Below are 20,843 nucleotides of genomic sequence, written 5' to 3'. Positions count from 1 at the left end.
TCTCTAAATTCTTCCATTACTTTCAGGGAAAACTATGTATTGGGGCCACTCAAATTGATTTAGATGTCCAGACAAGCCATAATCTAAGGCTGTCTATTTCTCCAACAACCTAAGCCCAGTCACCTGCATATGCTCGGAAATAAACTAAATAACAGCCAGATATTTAACTGAGACTTAAAAACCATCAATAATCAGGAATTGAGGAAAGGGAGGCTCCACCAAAATTCCCAAGAAATATCATACTAAACCTAAGCAGTACATTTTTATTTTATTTTATTTTTTCTGTACAGATGACAGTTACTATTCAGATTTAGGAAATCACACGTTTCAGGCTCACCTTAGGCTGAGCTGATACAGGCCCATAGCTTACTTTTCCAGGAGACGATCCTAACCTCAGTAGATAAGGCTCTAACACTGGATTAAATGCAAAATTTCTGGAATCAGGGAGTCCAAAAGTGAGGACCCTAACTGCAAAATCCTATGAGATGATGAACTCACAGAAACTTGCTCCCAATAAAAGAAAATCTTTCCTTTTTATTTCAGTTCTTTCATCTCTGACAAATATTACCCAGCCTTTCTCTGACCTTCATCACAGATGTAATTTGTTAACATTTATAGCAAGGCAGATGGGTCTGCCAGTCTTTCATAGAAACTTTGTCATTCTGCATTTTGCAAGGGCTGAAAGGCTTTTGGAAATTAGAAATGTCACCTACAATGTCAAGCTGAGTTAAATGTCCTTTCCTGTTCATTCTCACTTACCCACTTAGCCTTAGAGCTTTTACTATCTGCTGCCCTTCTGCAGCTGCAGTGGTGCTCATGTTGACAGGAAGAAGTGACAAGATGTGTAGGCATGGAAGCCAATGAGGTTCTGAAGGCAAACAGAAGATCAGCATTTGAACTGACAGCAGCAAGAGCTTTGAAATAATCTGGTTAACTGAAGAGTTTCAAGGGAGGAAAATCTATGTGTGTAGGGAATATGCTGAAATGGTTGTGGTGCCAACAGTCTGAATAGTCCAGGGTCGTAAATGAAATTTATGAGTCATTGAACATCTCAGGTGAGTTCTGGTGATTTGCTGAAAAACACAGCTGTTCTGTATTTGGGTGCTTTAGGCACAGTACTCCCACTCAGCACTAGCTGTCTGCATTGTCTATCTAGTATCTCTCTGATTGCCCGTAAGGTTAACAAATTCATGACTAGTGATATGGTTGCAAATACAACTGCAATCCTCAGGCTGTGAATGAGGTCAGGATTACAGATATGCATTAGTAATAGAGTTAGTGATAAATCTAAATGAAGGAAGGCAGACAAAGAAGCATTTTTATATGTATTTTATTAATGAAATGATGAGATAAGAGAGTAAGTCTAGGTCTCTACTATGTTTTAAACATAGAGCTCTTGCAAGCCCGCATTCTAACTTTGTTTTGAAACTCTCAGGATGAGTCTGTGACCATGAGTGGACAATGAGCAAACTTGTCAACATGGGAAGACAGAAAGCTTAGCCCTGCATTATCCTTCAGGGCAAGCTGAAAGGTAAGTATTTCCCCTGTATGTGTGAGTCTAGTATGTCAGAATTATTTCCATTGTCGTCATATGCTATGGTTTCTGAAGAGGTTAGGAATTATCCCAAACGGGCTGTCATTCTAGAATATGATATTGAGTCTAGTCTCAGTCAAGAACCAGAAACATAAAGTCCATTAAACAGCTAGATTGTTCAGATATTTGTCATATATATTTTTAATGTATAGACCAAGACATAATTTTAGGGTTCATTGAAAGATTCATTCCTCAATTGGCAATGCTTAATAGCTACTAGATACAGGGGTGCATACTTTTCCATCTCATTGGAAAAAATGATATATAAATTTAATGCAAAACAGATGGCACCTAGTACAACAAAAAGCCATTTACTCACCTAGAGAAGGGAAGCGCTATCTATTCTATTTAAGATAACGGGCAGAGCATCCTATTTAGGAAAGGAAAAATTAAAAATAAAAAAGGCATTTGGTGGGGAAAAAGTGAGACAGTTCTGTCCTTCCTTTATAATTTGAGGTATAGCTTAGGTAAGCTAGTATATTCTCCCCAGCTGTGGGTACTCAGAACAGAATTAATTTAAACTAACTTTATGGAATTGATTCAGTTAACTAAATGTAGATTTCTGTGTTCAGGGAGATGCCCTAATGTATTCAAGTTGTTTACATGTGGCTTCTAGACTAGGCACAGAGCACAGAAGGCTGTTACACTTCCAGTCCAACAGCTGGAAATAAGGGAGGAATCCACGAGACATGTTTCCAGAATGGAATCCCTTCTTTAATATGTCCCCCATGCAAACACTTACCCCTGAATTTACCCAAAGATCCCAACATGTCAACAGATATAGGTAGGCCCATCTAAGCACTGAATTATCACACTAAGGCAGGAGAAATTGCACTTTAGAGATGCATCTCTCTACTGACTCACCTAAAAGGGAGCTTCAGGTGATAATTTTACACATAGGGATGGTGTTCAGCTCGCAAATTTAGGAATTTATGTGTGGATGCATAGTTCAGCACTGGAACACCAAAACAGAGGTGCCTATGAGTAGGTGAATACAGGCATGCAGGGGGACAATCCTCCTGTTACAGTCAATAGAAGTCTAGTTATTACAGTCACTGGAGCTTGGGGGCAAGCTCAGCTCACTCTGAAGTAGGTATGGTTCAGATGCTGCAGTCTGAGCTGGTACATTCCACCTCACCTGCGTTTGCAGATCTTGTGTTGTATCTGCCAACTGTATAAGGATGTCTCAGACACCATGGGACATCTCAAATACTACCTGGTGCCAGTTTTTGTGCAACTGAGCTGTGTCCCCAGTGGCTGGCGGGCTGAAATCTGTTTAGTTCTCCACAAACCACAATGGGAGGTGAGACCCCAAATGCACCTGTAGGCACCTTCATTTAGGTGTCCTAACCTTGAAATGAATCCTTGCTCTATGCTTGCTCAGCTGAATCCCATCATGCAAGCTTGTCCCAAGAATGTTGCCCTCAAGCCTTAGCTTCACAGAAAGCAGTCTGGAAGTCTTGCAATGCTTCAACAGAGCTGAAAACCTGTAAGACTCTCTCAACTCCAGCTTTAGGGCTACACGCTTTAGAGCCAGTAGAGTTTTGTGAAGACACAGATAACACCTCACTGTGGATGTGCTGACCTAGACCTCAGGCAGTGGTGTGCTCATTTAAATAGGATTTTGCTCTTCAAGAAGGTGAGCAGGCAGAGTCCAAAAAAGATGGAAAAATGCTTATAAAGGTTACAGTGGCATTAAGGCAGAAAACTGGACAAGAAAACATTTCTGTGATTCCTCCTAAGAGTGAAGGTGCTGACACACATGGAGTTTTATTTCATTAAAGGGACTTCCCCAGTGGCAGAGATCCGGTAGTTCCGTAACAAGCCTGTGTACCCTGGGACTGAACCCCCGGAAACCAGAGCTGTTGGAAAAAAAACCTGCTATTCATCAAAGAACCACTGAATACATGAAGTTTTGAGATGACATTCTCTGTACTATTTGGTATTTTTTCTGTTCTGTCTCACTGGGAAAAAAAAAAAAAAAATCCCATTAGCTTTAGTTTTCAGTGGGGAGAAAGGCATTCTCGTATTAAGACAATTTCCCTTTGTCTTAGAAGAAATGTATTAGGAAAGCTACTTTGCTACTGCTGTTTCATCTGTATCTGTTGTATCTTCTGTACTGTACATCCTCACTCTAAATTTTCTTAGAAATAGATACATAAGTAATGCAGGAAAAAGCAGCAACATGACTGAAAGCTGGAACACAGGCAAGACAATTGGTTTCATTGTATCTTTGCTAAAGTACATTAATCTTGCAAAAGCAAAATGTTATTAACAGTAATTTGAAAGAAAGAAGTAGGTTACTTTCAAACTGATTTATTTCTCTGGGCAGCACCACTGTATGCTAGTGCATTTACAGCTACAGTTCAAGGACAATAATGTATGCAATTGCTGGCAACCCAGGTAGCCAGCCATACTTTCAGACTTGATAGGCAAATGTCCATTTACCATGACTTTTATTTTCTAAATAGTCTCTTTGTATTTTCAACATCTGTTGACAGAGCCCTAAATATGGGAATTATGCTAAATTTCTGTTCTGACTGCTACACTTTTGTGATATGATCTATTGCAAAAATATCAAGTTGAAATTGGATCAGGAAAGCAGACTTGCAATTGTGAGCTATCAAAACGATGTAGTGATGTTATACAGTATAGTTTCAGAAAATATAGTGGCAAAAAAAGATTGCTGTGGCTATTTTTAAGTTGTGACAGAATAAAAGTGGGAACTTGCAAGGCTTCTTTTTCCAATATTGCAATTTGAGATTTTATGTTGACCAGGGAAATATATATTTATTTGGTAAAGAAATCTAAATGTGTGTTTATTTATTTATTTTTAGAAGAACGATGTATAGGAAAGGTTATTCAAACAAGAATATCAATATCTGGAGTTATTTTTCTTCTAAGGCAAAGATCTTGAAAGAGACAGTGCATATTTTGCCAATGTTCTGCATGGTATTGGGGCCATTTAATTCAGTCACTACATTTTCTTCACCGAATAGCCATGTAAATGATTATCATCTAGTCTATCAGCTTAATAACATTTGTTATGAAACTGTGGGTTTCAGCTCCAATCCTGCTACGAGGAGACCAGGTGACGGCAATTTAGTGGAGCTCCATGCTGGCAGATCCCATAGCAGGACTGCTACCTGTAAATGAGGGGATCAGATGTCACTGGAAGCAGAAATTGGCCAGGAATATGTGTTTATGAATGTGGGGTTGACTAGATTAAAGCCACTAGTTGTTTATCTGGACATCTATCTATGTTATTTTCCAATGGGCCAAGCATATAGACACAATGAGGGCTCACAAAGAGTTATTTCAGTCTCTTCTGACAGCTTTTCTTTGTGCTTAAAAGAAAAACATGATGCTCTATTCAGTTTAAATTTAGCTAAAGCAATAACAAAAAGCAATAACAAAAATCATGAAATAAATGTGAAGTTCACCGTAGAGTCACTCTTAAGATAAAGATCCTACTAAATTTTAGTCAGGACCTGCAGTGCTAATAAACCAGAATGTCATTTCACAGTAGAGTAAGTAAAATGGAACAGTTTTTAATCCAATTTACATTTGAGAGAACATGTGTTAGGTCTGCTCTTAAAACTTGGCCCATTCCCACTCAAAATGCTCACCAGTCTGTTATAGATTGTCTCAACACCACATTCCCTGTTTTTCTTTGTGTAACTACTGGGTCTGGGTAAAGTCTAGTCAGAATTTTCCAGTTCTGAATCTATCCAAGTATTCCTTTGGGAAGCACGGGCTCCAGGGAAGATTCCCCAGTTCAGCCTTTGGGCTTTTAAAATGAACCCTCACCCCACATGCTCTCTCTAGCATTTGGTTATCTCCTATTTAAGAGATTCTGCACTAATCTCTCCTTGGACAATATAGTAGAAAAGCTGAAAATACAGCAAAGCGATGAAATTTTAATTACTGTCATCTGGTTCGGCATGAATATTTTTCCTGGACAACGTCATAATCTTGCATTAGATTAGATGAGATTAGATGAATTGAGCTCATGACATAAAATGAAGTTGCTGAATTAAAAAATGGAGATAATTGTATAACTCAAAGGAATTTGTAATTTGACAGAGATGTATTTCACTGCTGCATTGCTTCCTGTATTTCACTCATTTGGGACAGGGATTTTGTAGCATATGCTGCAAATATTGTTTCAAAGTTTCTGGATGTTGGACACAAAAGTATCAGGATTATTGATAATAGGAGCAGACATTTAATTATCCTACCACACATATTCAGGGACATGACCTTGAAAGAAAGAAAGGACAACATATAGGCTCTCTCTGAAGAGTCTCTTCCATAGCAGCTTCATTAAATGCAAATGGGACTTCAGGGAGGATGCTAATCAGTGTAAGGAAAGTTATGACAATATGCTCTGAAAGCAATTGTGCAAAGGTATGTTGCAGCAGTTAAAGAAGAATGAGAACTTAGCCCTTATAAAAATCTAAGTACTCTTAGTTTTCTGTCCCTTGTTTTTTCTTGACCATATTTTAACCTGAGCATTTTTGCTAATAGTTACAGAGGCCTCGCTTTTTTTTTTTTTTGGTCATAAAGCAAACACCTCAAATTATATAATTCCCCCATTTAGCGGCATGATTTCTGCAGATATGCATATTTCCTCCTCTATTTGCAATGCTAACTGAATGGAGAAAAGAGGCAGTAACCTGGTTTATCCTGGAAACAGCAGGTAGTTTGATCTATTTTTACTGCAGATCATTTCCCAGGACACTGTGATTCTTATATTTTTAATCAAATGTGTGAATCGAAAACTGTGGTGTGACCTTTGGAAAAGACACTGCAGGACATCAGCTGAAGCTGTGAATAGTTTAAGCACAAACAGGAAGTTGACTTGGTTGTTCTATAACAAAAGGCTGAGGTAATTTATGGAGTAGGATTTGCAGTTTCAAAACATTTTTAATTGCTACATTTGATCTGCTATGCAGTATTGTGTGACAACAGCAAAGAATGAAATGTCAGTGCCCATGTTCCAGCATAAATTTATACAGTGTGAAAGCAAAGAACCCTGTTGATTCCAGCTTTTCTTTTTCTAAGTGTTTCAGATTTGCTTGAATTACTTTCAGGTTAAAGAGGTAGTGCAGAGGCCCTCAGTCTCGCTAAACATTTAGGTAGATGCATAACTTTGTTCTTATTAAGTTTGCCTACGATGGAGAGAAATTTTGATATATAGAGGAAGTGAAATGCAAAAGGATCTCACAACAACTTATGTAGATAAGAGAGAACTCTTTCTCTGAGAGAACTCTTTCATAAATGGGTCACTATCAGGACAGTAATGTATTAATAACCACTCTCTTGCTTTTAGTTCATTTTGCTGATAACTTAGGCCCTGTATTGGGTCTGGCTGGGATCTAACTTTCTGGGCAGTGGCCCATACAGTTCTGTGCTCTGCACTTGTAGCTAGACCAGCACTGGTGTCACACCAGTGTTTTGCCTATTGCTGAGCAATGCTGGCACAGCACCAGGACTCCCTCTAAATCCCCAAAGCCAGTCGGCTGTGGATGGGCAAGAGGGGACGTCACTGGGGCAGCTGCCCTAAACCAACCAAAGGGATATTCCATACCATATGGTGTCACACTCAGCAATAAAAGGTGGGAAAGGGGAAGGAGAGGGAGGGCTCTTGTTATGAAGATGTTTATCCTTCCAAACAACTGCTAGGCGTATTGAGGCCCTGCTTCCCAGGATGTGGCCAAACATCATTCATTGATGGAAAGTAAAGAATATTTTTTTCCATTTTTTTTAAGCCTCCTCCTTTTCCCTTTAATAAATTACCCTTATCTCAACCTGTAAGATAAGATTTTTTATTTTTATTTTTCCAGCACATTTCTTCTTCCCCTCTCTTTTGAGGGGGTGAGAGAGCAGTTGTGGTGGAATTTGCCTGCCCAGCAGGGTAAAAACACTACAAGCCCACAAAAAAAATCCACAAGTTTCACTTACAAGAGGAAAGTTTAAAAGCTACTTAGGAATTAGTCTTTTTTTTTTTTTTAATCTTGAAAATAATAATAATAAAAAAACCCTCATGTCATATTTTATAATGGATTATTTCCCAAAATTTAGTACTACAGTTATGGGCTCAAAGTGCCATCAAAATTTTATGGAAGACATATTTTCAGACGTATTTTCACAACATACCTTTCAAAATCTCTTGCCTATTTACTTCCTCAGAAGACAATATAACACATCAGGAGCTGCATGCTGCTTCTTGGTTATGTCTGTGCTATATATTGTGGGCATCCAGGTCTTCTCGTAGACCATGAGAATGAAATGTAAATCTGTGAGCAAACTCCTGTGTGATTTCCAGAGACAACCATTTTGATCATTAGCAGGATCAGAAATGTGTGATCCGGTAGGCTATTTTCATGCAGCCAGTCGAAGGATATACTACTGAAAAAAGAAGAATTGAATCTGTCCTGAAATATAATGTTACTGTTTTCTTAAACAAGATGGATATTTTGAAGATATCAGTCATTAGTTATAGAATAACAAAATTCTTCTATGTAGCTATACAAATATTTTCTGTTTCTTCGTCAAGCAGGAGTTCAATTTTAATAGCATCACCAGAAAATACTTGGAGACATTAAATATGTGGGTGTTTCTACACTTATGCATATGTGTCATCCTCAAATCCCCCAGAAGAATTAAGCACTTTCCTGAATCAAAATTAAGTCTTTCCTTACTGTTCCTGATGTGTATATGTATATCTTTTGCAGTCAGTTTTTGCTTCATTGTAAATGTTTGATGCAGTATTATCAGTGAGTAAATAAAGATAGCCTAGGCAAGAAGGTTTGCCAATAGGAACCTTTGCAATACTGCACTGTAGGTCGAACTAGACAGTTTTATCACTGTGTAGAAATTGCTTAGCTTTCAACAGTTAAAATTTACTCAGAATGCATTATTCAGAATTAAAGAGCTTTTCCATGGATATTCAGCTGACATTTAAATGAAAGAGTTCAAGTTCATTACTTGATTTTTTTTTTTGTATTATACTTTAAAATCCATTATAAATGTACAGTTTTAGCTGTCAATATTTTGCAAGTAATAAAACTGGAAAGCTCTGTCTTTTCATTATGGCGTACATATGCTGCTCTATTGTCTCTTCAATTAAAGCATCTATTTTCAGGAACACCTTTTTAAAACTTTTGTAAATGAGTTAATAATACCTCAAGGTTATTTGCTTACAGTAGTGTTATCAAGAAATGTGTTTTAGGGCATCTTTCATATGAAAATTTTGTAACAAAAACTCGTGATAAGTTTATGCCAATAATTTAATATATTTTTCAAGCTTGGAGAGAGGACAGTTTTTTAGTCTGTTTCTTCCATACTTATTTTAAGGACAGAACAGGAAACCATATTGGATGCTTTTACTTTCTGCAAGGACAAAAAGACAGTGAAGAAAACTGACAGTTGGAAAAATGAGATGAACTACTTAGTAATTTTCATCTCTTAAATAATTGCCATGATGCTAAGAAAAGCTTCTTCTTCAGATGAGTAAGTACAAAACAATGCACCTGCATTTTTCCCTGGAAAAAAATCACAGTAATAATTGTGTGTGTTGTCAGTAGTGAGGATTCTCATTCTCAAAATCCTGACTGCAGCGAGGATTTTAATAAAACAAGGAAATAAAGAAAGAAATGCAAAAAATAAAAAAGTAAAATAAAGCCTTTGACTGCCTCCTCTTAAAGTGATCACTACTCAGATAGGCTTATTGCTTTCTGTGCTGTGTTGCTTTTGAAGGGAAATTGTGATGACTTGTGGCTTTAGACTGTTTCTTGAAAATTGTGTGGAAATATAGGAATGAGAGGTTGTAGAGCAAGCAATCACAAGTCCAGAACTACTCCTGTAAGAGCCATTGGCAAAAAGTACATCAAGTGCAGTGAAGCGTAGTCAGTCCCCATCATAGTGGGTGGTTTTATTTGTTGTTCTTTTTTAGCTTGAAGGGTTCAAAGTCAGGAGGCAGAGGATGTAATTAAAGTATCAAACTTGGGAAAGAATACTAATCTTCCATCAAAAATTTCCAGAATAAGTTTGAAATGCCTTCTTTGTGGATGTCCCTACAGTAGCAGTCAGATTGTTAAAATGTATATCCAATTATTTCAGAACCTTGCTTCTTCTTCCATGCTTATCTTACTTTCTTTTGTTCTTTCCTTCATTCCTTCTTACTCTTCTTCTCTCCTGAGTTCTTTGCCCTCTAGGTAAAGCACTATGTGGTACTGGACAAACAGTTAGAATTGCTCAATCAGAATGAAATGTCTGTTCAGAAAAGCTATCCTTACAACATTGAATTTAGATTAGGATTTTTATTGGAAAATAAGGCAAGGTCTGACCAAGTGCAAAGGCCATTTTTGTTGGCCACAGAATTACTTTAGACTCTATTCTGATAGTACTACCTGGAATCAAGTTTCTTAAATCATATAAAAATACCAAGGACCACAAATAGGAAAGGATAAACATATTAGGGTTGGCTGTTCATTTTCTCATTGAAAAGATTTTCTAGTTTATTTCATTTTGAGAGAACTCATTTGCCAAAGTCAAAAAGATCCAGTTAAGCTCCTTTTGAACACTGGATATGAGAATCCACTTCTGTGGAGAGGGTCACCAAACTGACAACAGTGGACTCAAACAATCCAGAGCTTCTCTTCAGCCTTCTGCAGAGTCAGGTGCCTTTAAGTCTCAGGTGTCTTTGCTCAAGCAGATGTTCCTGAGTTACTTTCCTGATTCTGCAGTAGCAATCTCTGGAGTCCGAAGTGTCTGTATTTGAAGTGTGGGTTTCCTGTAGTTGGAGTGTTTCCTGACTCTGAAATATTAAACTCTAACTTGCCAAAAGCTCTTACAACTATGAAGGACAAGTTAACATTTCTGAAACAAGAGAGAGACTGGAAATACCTGAAAAGTGTAATTTCAAAGTTGATTTTAGTGAACAAAACTGATGAAGCCTGTTTAAAAAAAAATAAAATAATAATTAAAAAAAAAAAAAACACATACAGGAAACTACATAGTATTCCCCCCCCCCTTTTTTTTTTTTCCATTATTATGTGGGATACATTCTTTTAAAAATTGAAATGTCTCACTGGACAGAAATTCCATATTTCAAGCATTTCAAGAACATAGAATTCACAAAGGAATTAGTCTCTTTATGAATAATAGTGTGTGACTAGGAAAAGACAGAACTACTTCTGTGTGCAGTCAGATCTACCGCATTAAGTCCTCAAGTACCTCCCATCACTGCTGGATACTACTGATTTGTTAGAGAGTACAGAATTTGAAAAGATGGCTTTAAGGTACCTTGTAACAATTGCCTGGGCTATCCAGTCCCTTAGTGAAATACCTTTTCAAAGAATATTCCATTTCTATCTCCTCTACTGTTTCTGAATATGTTGTTTGTATTAAGAAATTTATAATCCTAACATTTAACATTTGGCAGTGAAATATAATGTTCTTTAGGTTAATTATCCTTCCTACACACAGTGGCAAGTGCTATAAGATATAGTATATAGAACAGCTGGGACGTTTTTGTGGGGGATTTTGAAAACCTAAATCTCCTATGAGTAATGTGAACAACACTTAGTGTGGGAAATGCTTTATGACAGTATAGAATGATGTGTTTAATTAGATGCTGTATGCATAAAGTATATACTCCCTCAGCCACATTACAGCCTGTTCCCCATTAGTGACTCTGCTCTGAAAAAGAAGAAATTCAGCTTTTGCAAACCAACTTCAAGCGGTCACTGCCTTATGGAACAGATCCAGCTCCATTGAAATAATTGGACTAACTTCCATTGACTTCAACAGAACTTGGATCATGGCCCCCAGCCAGTAATTTCAGTTCAGCAAACTTGCACAGATTAAAGGGAGTTTCTAAAACATGTTAAAGTCCCAACAGCTGAAGATTTGTTAAGAAAGCTTTCTGAATGACTCTAAATAAGTCAGGAGCCTGACTGTATGATCCTTTCCTGAACAAAATCCCCAAATTTAGTCAAGCAGGGTAGACAACTAAAGGACAAAATGGTAAATATTGAAATATGCAGTGGAACAAGTCATATTGCTAATTTGATTTTGCTTTGCTCTTTTACATAACACATGGTTTCTAGATCTGGGAAGAAAAAGTAGAAACTGAAAGCACCTACTGAAGGATGATTCTCTATCAGTTTAGAAACAGGATGATGGGAAGAAGCCAACCAAAACCTCCATGCCTTAAGACAGAAATGAGAGAGGAATAGTCATAGTTTATATCTTCTGGGGGTTTCACACAGCTCTTTTTTTCCCTTTGCTGACTGTCCCTTTCTTATGTGGCTGTTTCTTATGACTTTATGACTCCTTTCTTTCTACAGGTACCATCTACAACTGATTCTTAGACCGACAACCAAGGTAAATTAGAAATTATTAAAAAGTTACTACGTGATTTAAATTTCATTTATTTTTTTATTTTATTTTTAAATAAAGATATAAAAGTGTGTTTGACCCATGGACTTTTACAGACTCTTTCTGTACTCTAAAATAGATACTGGGGTAAATTCAAGCAATGCCCACTTTTATACCAGTCATTTGTAGCAACATTAAATTATTTTCAGTAGCTGGAAATATTCAAATGTAAGTTACTACATCATCAGACCCACTCCTGGAAGTGCTTTCCTGGTTTCACTTCATTTCTTGTTATATTTTCAAGCAGGTCTACAAAAGAGAGAAAACAACTCCTAAATGTCCTAAGAAAAACAGGCTATTTTTATGTGACTACAGTCTCATTTTGAATCATGATTGCTCTCTTTTGAACAAGGAAGGAACAGCAAGAAGGGTAAAGATATTAAGTGTCTTACTTGTCAGAAATACCTAAATGAGATAGCACACTACAAAGTGATTAAATATAATACTATTGCTCTAAGTCTAAATCTATAAAAGCTAGGATAAAGATTCAGTATCTGAAGCACTTGACTGGAAAACTTGAACAATTATTCACAGGTTGGCATAAAGGTGGAAATGTATTTTTTAAACGTAATAGCTGAAATAGAATGTGCCTTTTGTTGTATTACAGGGAAATGAAGAAAATTATAGCCGTCTGAATCTTCTGACAGGTTTGTTTTTGAATATAGTGGGATTGCACTTCCACATAAAATATTGACTAAGCGAGGAACATACGTCCCTGAGAAAGTTGAAGACCAGTTGATGGCTCTTTGGAGATCTGCTGAGAAGAAGAATGAGATCTTCTCTAGCTTTCCAGTTGCCCTAGAAATCAGCCATGTAGTTCCCAACAAGGTGTCTGAGCTGCCTAAGGCTATCTTTGAGGTCAGTAGACAAAGAGTGGCACAGTAGATGAAGAAGGGTGCATAAATCCCACACATTAAGTTATCTGGAACTCATCAGCTGAGATAGACACATTGTTGTCTAACTTTCTCTCTTGATTTAGTGTAAAACTGATTCTTTTTATTTTATTATTATTTTAAATCTGATACTGTGGATTTCATTAGCACTGTACAGAATAGGGTTTAGAGCCCCGAGGATTTCGTGGCTGTCCACCAAGTTTTTCTTTCACAGAAATACATTCTCCAGGTATGCAAATTAAACTTGGCCATATCCTCCCCACAGCTCTGCTGCAGGATGATATAAATCAAGAGAGAGAGACCCTCTTGTGACCCCTGTTGCCCTCTCCCCACCTCTTGATCTCCCTGTCAGCATATTAAGTCATGCCATAGGCAAAGCTAAGATAGGTGCCCAGCATAAGGTGAAGCAGACATCTACCCCACTCACTTGGTCATTCTCAAGGACAATGCAAAACATACTGCCAATGTTTTTCTTTACCTCTGTACTTTTCCTTGGCTTACCTGAGCCTGGAGCCAGATCTTACTTCCATATCTTAGATTCTTACTTACCTGCAGTGTCTGCCAGACAGGTCTCAAATGGATTATGTTGAAAACAGAAAAATAGGAGGTGGTAATAATAAAGATAGGGGCAATAAATCAAAAAAATATACCTGCTGTAACATATAGAAATACTTTGCTGGTGCTGAGTATAAAATAAACTCCTGTTCTCAAATAACACATAACACATAACAGTCTGCCTCTGGACTGAGATGGCTCAGCTGCCATCCAAGGATGTTCTGCCCCTTCATTGCTGCTAGGACCAGCACGCTCAATGTGCTGAGGATGTGCTTGAACAAGCACAGGAGTCAACCCATTTGCTTGTAGAGAGGTCCTGGCAGAGCTGGCACAGTTCTTATAGGTGTGGATCAAATACAATTATCAGATTGTTCTTGACAGCTTTTTGTAAGTGAAAGAAGTGTAAAATGCTCTGGCAATTTATCCCCATTGCACTGCTAGGGTACTCCAGAGGATGCACAAGTACAGTGTGGTGTGGCTGGGATGGGAAGTTGATCTTAGGCATAACTTAACAGACCTGCATGGACAAAACATTGGAAATGATCTCTCACTCAAGCTGCAGGACAGAAATCTATGGTCTGCATCATTCAAGGCAGCAAAAGACCAAGCAAAAGACCATTTTATAAATCATTGCTTTTGAAAGTAAATAAAACTTCCATGTAAATAATGAAATCAGTCCAAAAAAAAAAAAAAAAAAAGAGGCTTTCTGATACCTTGGAAGATGGTACTGATTTTCTAGTAAATTAGAATAACAAAGATAAGAAAGCAATGGAACAACAGCAGCATGTCAGAAATCAACTTTAACAGATGAATAAAAAGATGAAAATGGATATTATGCCATACACCATACTGGGCTATAGTTTGACAGTACTGCTAGGAGGACAACAAAACAGAAAGGAATATAATTTTTCATTTCAGCTGCCAGGTCCACCATATTTTAGGAACTCAGAATTTGCAATGACACTTTTATATTTTGGTGATTCTGATCCTGAGAGATCAGAGAAGAGACAAGAGAGACACAGAAAGAACATAACGACAGCTTATTCTCCACCAGCCCCGACTGATTCCCGAGTATTGGTTACAAGAAGAGTCTTGTTCCCTTGGTGTAACTCTCAGCCTTGTTCTTCCTCATCTTTCCCCCTCCTCCCCCCAACATTCTCTGATTAAATAGAATCTGGCTTAGCTTGGCAAGTCTCTCCCTCCCTCTCTCTCTCTCTCTCTCTCTCTCTCTCTCTCTCTCTCTCTCTCTCGTTAACCCTATGACTAGAAAGGCAGCTAACAGTAATGTCTTAAACAGCTTGACACTGGTTCAAGCTTGCCAGGTCTTGGAGTGGCTGATAAGACTATGTGCTGTGTATGTCTTTCTCCAGCAGCAAGGTTACAAATCACAGTCAGCAGTACAAACAGAAGCTTTTTTTTTTTTTTTCTTTTTTTTTTTCCCCCTCTTGGCTATTTTCCCTACTCCCTTTGTGTATGTGCCTGTCCTGTTTTGTTTTCTGAGGGAACTGGCCCAGATTCCAATAAAAAGACAAAAAAGAAGCTCCAACTACTTTTTATTTTCTTTTTCTCTCCCAAAGGGGGAGTTAATATCATCTTAATACTGCATAAAAAGACACTATCAACTGGGGAATTTTCCTCATAAAAATGTTCTGCAGCTAAAAGAAAGGGGAATAAAGGATGCTGTTAAAATGAAAGTCTCCTTGAATATTTTACATAACAAATACTTTGTCTGCTTGTCTTCTCTATCTTTCATAAAAGATTTAAAAGATTTTAATGGTGATCATTTGCTGTAAGACTTAGTGGACCACGTATCTTCACACCCAGCCCCAATCAGTGTATAGCTACTCTGAGCTCTACCAAGAGAAAGTCCTTTGCTTCTGAGCTCTCCAAAATACAAGCAAATCAGAAAGCACATGCAATCCTCCTCCCCATATAAAGTGTTTTGTGGATTGCACTGCAGCAAGAACTGTTTCAAAGGGTATTTAGTGCATACATGTAATTTTTGCAGTCTTGACAGGTGCATTTCCATCTTCCTAGAGGAAAATCACAAAGCCCCTTCAGCTCCTTAGCTGGAGAAGTTGTCATGGCTTAAAACTATGCTCTGCAGAAATGATTATCTCCTCTTAACAAGGGCTGGTGTGACTGAGTGGCTCCCATTGTACAGTGGCATTTCATTGGCTAGAAAGGTTGTCATGCATCACTGGTGTCTATGGTGTTTCGATTCAAAGCTTCGCATTATCTCTAATGACATAATAGCAAAGGGCTCCTTGGGATGAAGGGAAGTGAAATGTGAGGCTGTATCACCATGGCTTGTGACAGCATGAGGTTTGCCTACTGTGCAAAAACACAGGTTATCAGTTCAAACCTGAAATAGAAAATGCAGATATTTAAGAAAATGTATAATTTATACACAGAAGCTGCTGGAGAAATGGAGGGAGATTGGGGGGAGAAAGAAAGAAAAAAAAGAACAGCTCTGCTTTTCTCTTGTCTAAGTGATGTAGAGTATAATTACATTTCTTTTCTTCATTTTTTTTTTTATTTTCTTCTTCTTTTTCCCAAAGGGCAATAGAAACCTACAGAACTGTGACTCATCTTTGAAGAAATTTTCAGTGCTGAAACCCTACCAAGATGCTTTTCTCATAGAAGACACTACTTTGTCCTTTTCACAAAGACAAATAGAAATCAACAGTACATAAGTCAAAAACACGAATGAAAAAGCAGTAATTCAACATTTTGACATACTTGTCTAAAAATGAATAAAAACTCTTTTACTGAGTCAAACCAGTCAGGTATAGGGAGTGACCAAAACTGAATACTGAAAATAAAACATGATTTACACACAAGCACACATAGATGTGTGGCATCCCACAACTGGCATCCCACGTGTGATGATCTGCAGCTTAAGGCCTTCCATGGCCAGAATGATATTTTTTCACCGAAGTGTTTGACTGTCACAATGCCAGTTACTGGGTATGACTGATATGATCAGTAGAGATAAAAGGCAATGCTGGTGTCTCATACAGGAGAATCAGAAACTGAGTAAAGCGGAAATATAATAAAATCATAGTATGGTTGTGGAAGGGAATGTATTTGTAGGGCACTTTCTCATGGAGCTGGTAGACAGGCAATACCATCCATAAATTCTTCATTGTAGGAAACAGAAAATTTCCAGCTGATGGCATGGATGTTCACAGACTACTGAACTGTGTTTTTCTGTTATTCTGAATTGGAGAGGAAGATGGAAGAACATGTGACTGAGAAATGTCTAGAAGCAGATGCCAGGAAGAGTTTGTTTTTTATATGCTGCTCCCTTGGCCTTTTTAAATTGGGAAGGGATCCCAGAGGTACCCAGCCATGTAATCTACAGCAGAGAAATTGCTCTGAGCCCCAAAACAAAGCTTAAAGCATAAGATGTGAAGATGAACTCATTTCTTTCCATACTCACAGGGCTATTTCTGAGTTAAACTGCACTTCTGTAGGCAGGAGCTGTAAAGGACATAAGACACATGAAATGCCATCTCAACTGCTTACAGCAACAGTCAGTATTTTGGAAGCAGGTTGCAAGTCTGCCCACGATGCTAGTTGGTCCAGGATTGCCTCCCTTCTCATTATCAGGGATCTTGAGAGGGCAAAATAGCAAGAGGAATACATTTGTTTACACTAAAAAACCTGTCTGATTTTAGAATATTTAAAATAAGCAAAGAAAACAAGTAGCCAGCATGTGGCTTCTCCTATTGAATTGAATTGAATAATTTACATCCCACAAAGTCATAGAATGGAAAATATGTTTTAAATGGGGTCTTTAGGTTTGCCTTTAAAGGAGGAGTGCCCTGTTGCTTTTCTTTGCATATATATATATATATTTAAATCTGCGTATGTGTAATCATGACTGTGAGACATCAGTTTTCAAAGTGAGTAGTCTACTTAAGCTGCTTAGCAGGATGCATGGGCTGTGTGGTATCTTTGCTTCTGCCAGTCCACAGTCACACCTGGTTACAGAATGCACTGCCAGTGGCAGCGTGAGTTCTGCACTGACATGGGAGAGTTTTGGGGACTGGGTTGACTGAGCTGACACAGGCGTAGGAACCTGCTCAGCCTCTGCACAGTGGGAGGACGAGGATTTAGCAAAACAAGTGAAGCCTAAAGCAACAGAACAGAGGCTGTGGGACTTCATGGAAGATAAAGATGTGCAGAGCAAATCTTTCATTTCCTAATTTTATGTCCTCCAGATTGCATGAATGGCCCTTGCAGGATGCAGCTCTCCCCTGGCCACAATTTGGACATGAAGACAGGCATCCCTTTTTCATGGGCAGTTGACTAGTTTCATCTACAACATATTAAAAAGAGAACCAACCAAATATATCACAATTCGGATTTTCCTTGGGTCCCTCAGTCACTTGACAGGAAGTTCCCTTCTGCAATACTCAGTTGAGCAAAGTGGCAGTTCCATGTAAAGGCTGTCTTTCATGTACCTCCAACCCAGGAGGTATCAGGGACCATTCAGAAAGTTCACCTGGCTCATTTCAGAGTCACTCTGAAACAAAGAAACTTTTTCAGGAATTACAAAGGAAGTGATCTTACATCATTGGGCTCTGATGTCTTGGGCCCTTCAGAAATATTAAAGCTCCTTAGAGGCCTTATGGTGAAGGCTTCTTCCTGAAAGACATATAAAATGTGAACTAAACATGTTTTGGCTCTTTACAGCACAAGGCCTGCCCACTGAGCTAAACACAGGTTGCCCATTCAAACCCAAAATAGAAAATGCTGATATTTTGGAAAATCTATAATTTATACACAAAAGCTGGGTTAAAAAATTGTGATGTTTCCAGTATCTAAGTAGAATCTAATTATCCTAAAAAAAATTTGGCAGCATCAGGCTACCCAGCTGTGAGTAGCCTATGACTCATTTCAGTCACACAGAGGATGTTTGTCTGGTATGTTTTCCATTCAGAACACAATATATATTGTGATTGTCCAGGATTATTGTAGGTCAAAGCATGGTGCTAGAATATACAAACCTGATTTGTTTTTCCAATTATTTTTCATAAACGTCTTTCACTTCTAGAGCAGAAGCCACAAACAAGCCAACAAGAGAAAATAGTCCTTCTATCATTAATAATTTCATTGTATATTTAGTGCTGGCAATAAGAAAAATATCGGTAGGCATGAAGGTGGAATTAAGTTTATTGTTTAGTCATCTGTAGTACCTGAGAGATGATAATTCAAACTTCCAAACGTCATGTAAACTTGACCATGAGGAACCCTCTCTATCATGGGCCTTTCTAGCATTTTGGCTGTGTTCCTGTACCAGCTGAGTACTATTTATTAAGGTGTTGATGTGATGCATGCCTTATTTGCTACAAAGTAAGCAGAAACAAACCATTTGTTTTATTTAGATTGCTACACAAATATAGCATAACAAAGACTTCCAGTCAGTGCTTAGAGATTTAGAGTACTGAATGAATATTAAAAATATCTGTATTATTAATTATAATTTGAACCAGTTCCTGTTTTTATTTTTAAATCCATTAAATAAATAGCCTACTTGAACAATATATTTTCAAAGGGCATCTGAGGCAAAAATGGGAATGGAAAAGATGTAAGATATTCATATTTTATAATTTCCTATGTAAAAATATGAATACCATATAAGGTATTTTATTCTAATAATTGTCTTTTTTTAATTATTATTTTCATTGTTCTTCTTTTCCTATTTCCTCTCATTTAGAAGCTGAAAAACCAAAGGGAAAAATAAAAACAAAAATAAAATAATAGTAAAAAAAATTGTTTACCACTTCCATTGAAGAAAGGAAAAATGAAATGGAAAGTGTTTGCAACCTCAAAAGATGGTCATTTCTCAACAAAAAGAATGCAGCTAACAAATCACTAACTCAAATACATCCATTTATATCTGTATTGTTACTGGATTTTATTCAGAGATTGTTATGCTCCACTGGCTAAAACAGCTGTCCATTTCTACAGTTTCAGGAAGTCAGAGAATGGAAGGAAGAAAGGAGGATAAAAGGGGGAGGAAGGCATTTAATTAAACACCTTGGAACAGAAAAAGTACATCATAAAAACACTTATTTTAATAGGTAATTCAAAAAGAAAAACAGGAAAAATGGAATATTTTGCCCAGTCACCTTTCAAAACTTGCAATGTTATGATTTCCTCAAAAGTTCAAAAATAATAAGCTACTCTATTAGCAGTAGAGATATGTATTCATGCTTAGCTACATATTTAAACATTCTCCTCACAATTCATCCATGGTTAAGGACAATGTGTTTTAGAAATATCCATCTGCACTAAAAAATTACTTTGCTTGCTTTCAAAATCCAAAATGACTAACATACTTCTTTCTGATTCCATTTCTAGTTTCTTCTTTACGGCACTCTTCAGCACAGTATTTGTTCACCTAAGGAAATAGCTATTAGCTTAAATAAATATTTTATAATTGCATTATCGTAATGCATGCATAAAGCTACCAGAGGAATTGAGTTCTAGAGCAGCTTCTGAAGTGGGAAGAAAAGCCCCCTGATTTAACTTTTTATTTTTTTTTTTATTATTATTATTATTTTATTTTAGAAGAACCTTGATATAGTATTGTGGATTTGTCCTTTGTCATAGCTGCACAAGACAGAAAGTTAGTACAATAAACAGTAAGATTTTCTTTAGGTTTGTGCTACATTCAAATATTCCTATTCCCTTTAAAGCTTTTTGACATGAAAATCATACTTGAAATATTTATTTATTGCCCCACAAAATTAACTTCTGAAATTTCAAAATACTTTGACTGATTAAGCAACTAATGTGCGCTGGTGATACATGCTCCCATATTTGTGAACACCTCACTTCTCCCATGTGCATACCTCATTTGTATTGAATAGACAATATTGTCTCTTTACTTCAATTGAGATTGTCTTTTGTCTTTTGGGGGCATGTTTTTGTTGTATACTTGTACAATACCAGTAATAATGCAGCTTTGGTCTTCCAGGTGTTACCAGACTACAAATAAATGATAATACTCCTTATTATGAGTATGTGAGGAAGAAAAGAGCCATGTTGTATGATATAATATAAACTTTACATTTCTCTTTCAAAATAATAACCACAGAATAAAAACAACTGCAGGCTCAGTGACCCAGGGAATTGGTTTGTAGCATGTTTTAACTGTGATTCCAAGCTGCATATAAAAGAACATAACTAATGTTGGCATGCACTGTCCATTGATTTATACATTTTAAACACATGTTTTACTGGAAAAACAAACAGATAAACAAAAACACCTTGGGAGAAAGCAACATTTCTGTACAGGAAATGTTTTCTTAAAGATTCATTGGTGTTGATTTCAC

General features: G+C 37.3%; 1 long non-coding RNA gene across 1 annotated transcript; it reads left to right on the top strand.

The window, feature by feature from the left end:
• The first annotated feature begins 764 nt into the window (after positions 1 to 764).
• Positions 765 to 17,309, top strand: LOC121067859. The gene is made up of 5 exons (XR_005818490.1): positions 765 to 1,357; positions 1,436 to 1,531; positions 8,957 to 9,112; positions 11,953 to 11,989; positions 16,053 to 17,309. It is a non-coding gene; the product is annotated as an uncharacterized LOC121067859 (long non-coding RNA).
• The last annotated feature ends 3,534 nt before the right edge of the window (positions 17,310 to 20,843 follow it).

Source organism: Cygnus olor, chromosome 3 (genome assembly GCF_009769625.2).
Source record: "Cygnus olor isolate bCygOlo1 chromosome 3, bCygOlo1.pri.v2, whole genome shotgun sequence".
Taxonomy (NCBI): Eukaryota; Metazoa; Chordata; class Aves; order Anseriformes; family Anatidae; genus Cygnus; species Cygnus olor.
Note: the sequence above shows the minus strand (reverse complement) of the source record. Positions and strands in the feature narration are given on the sequence as shown.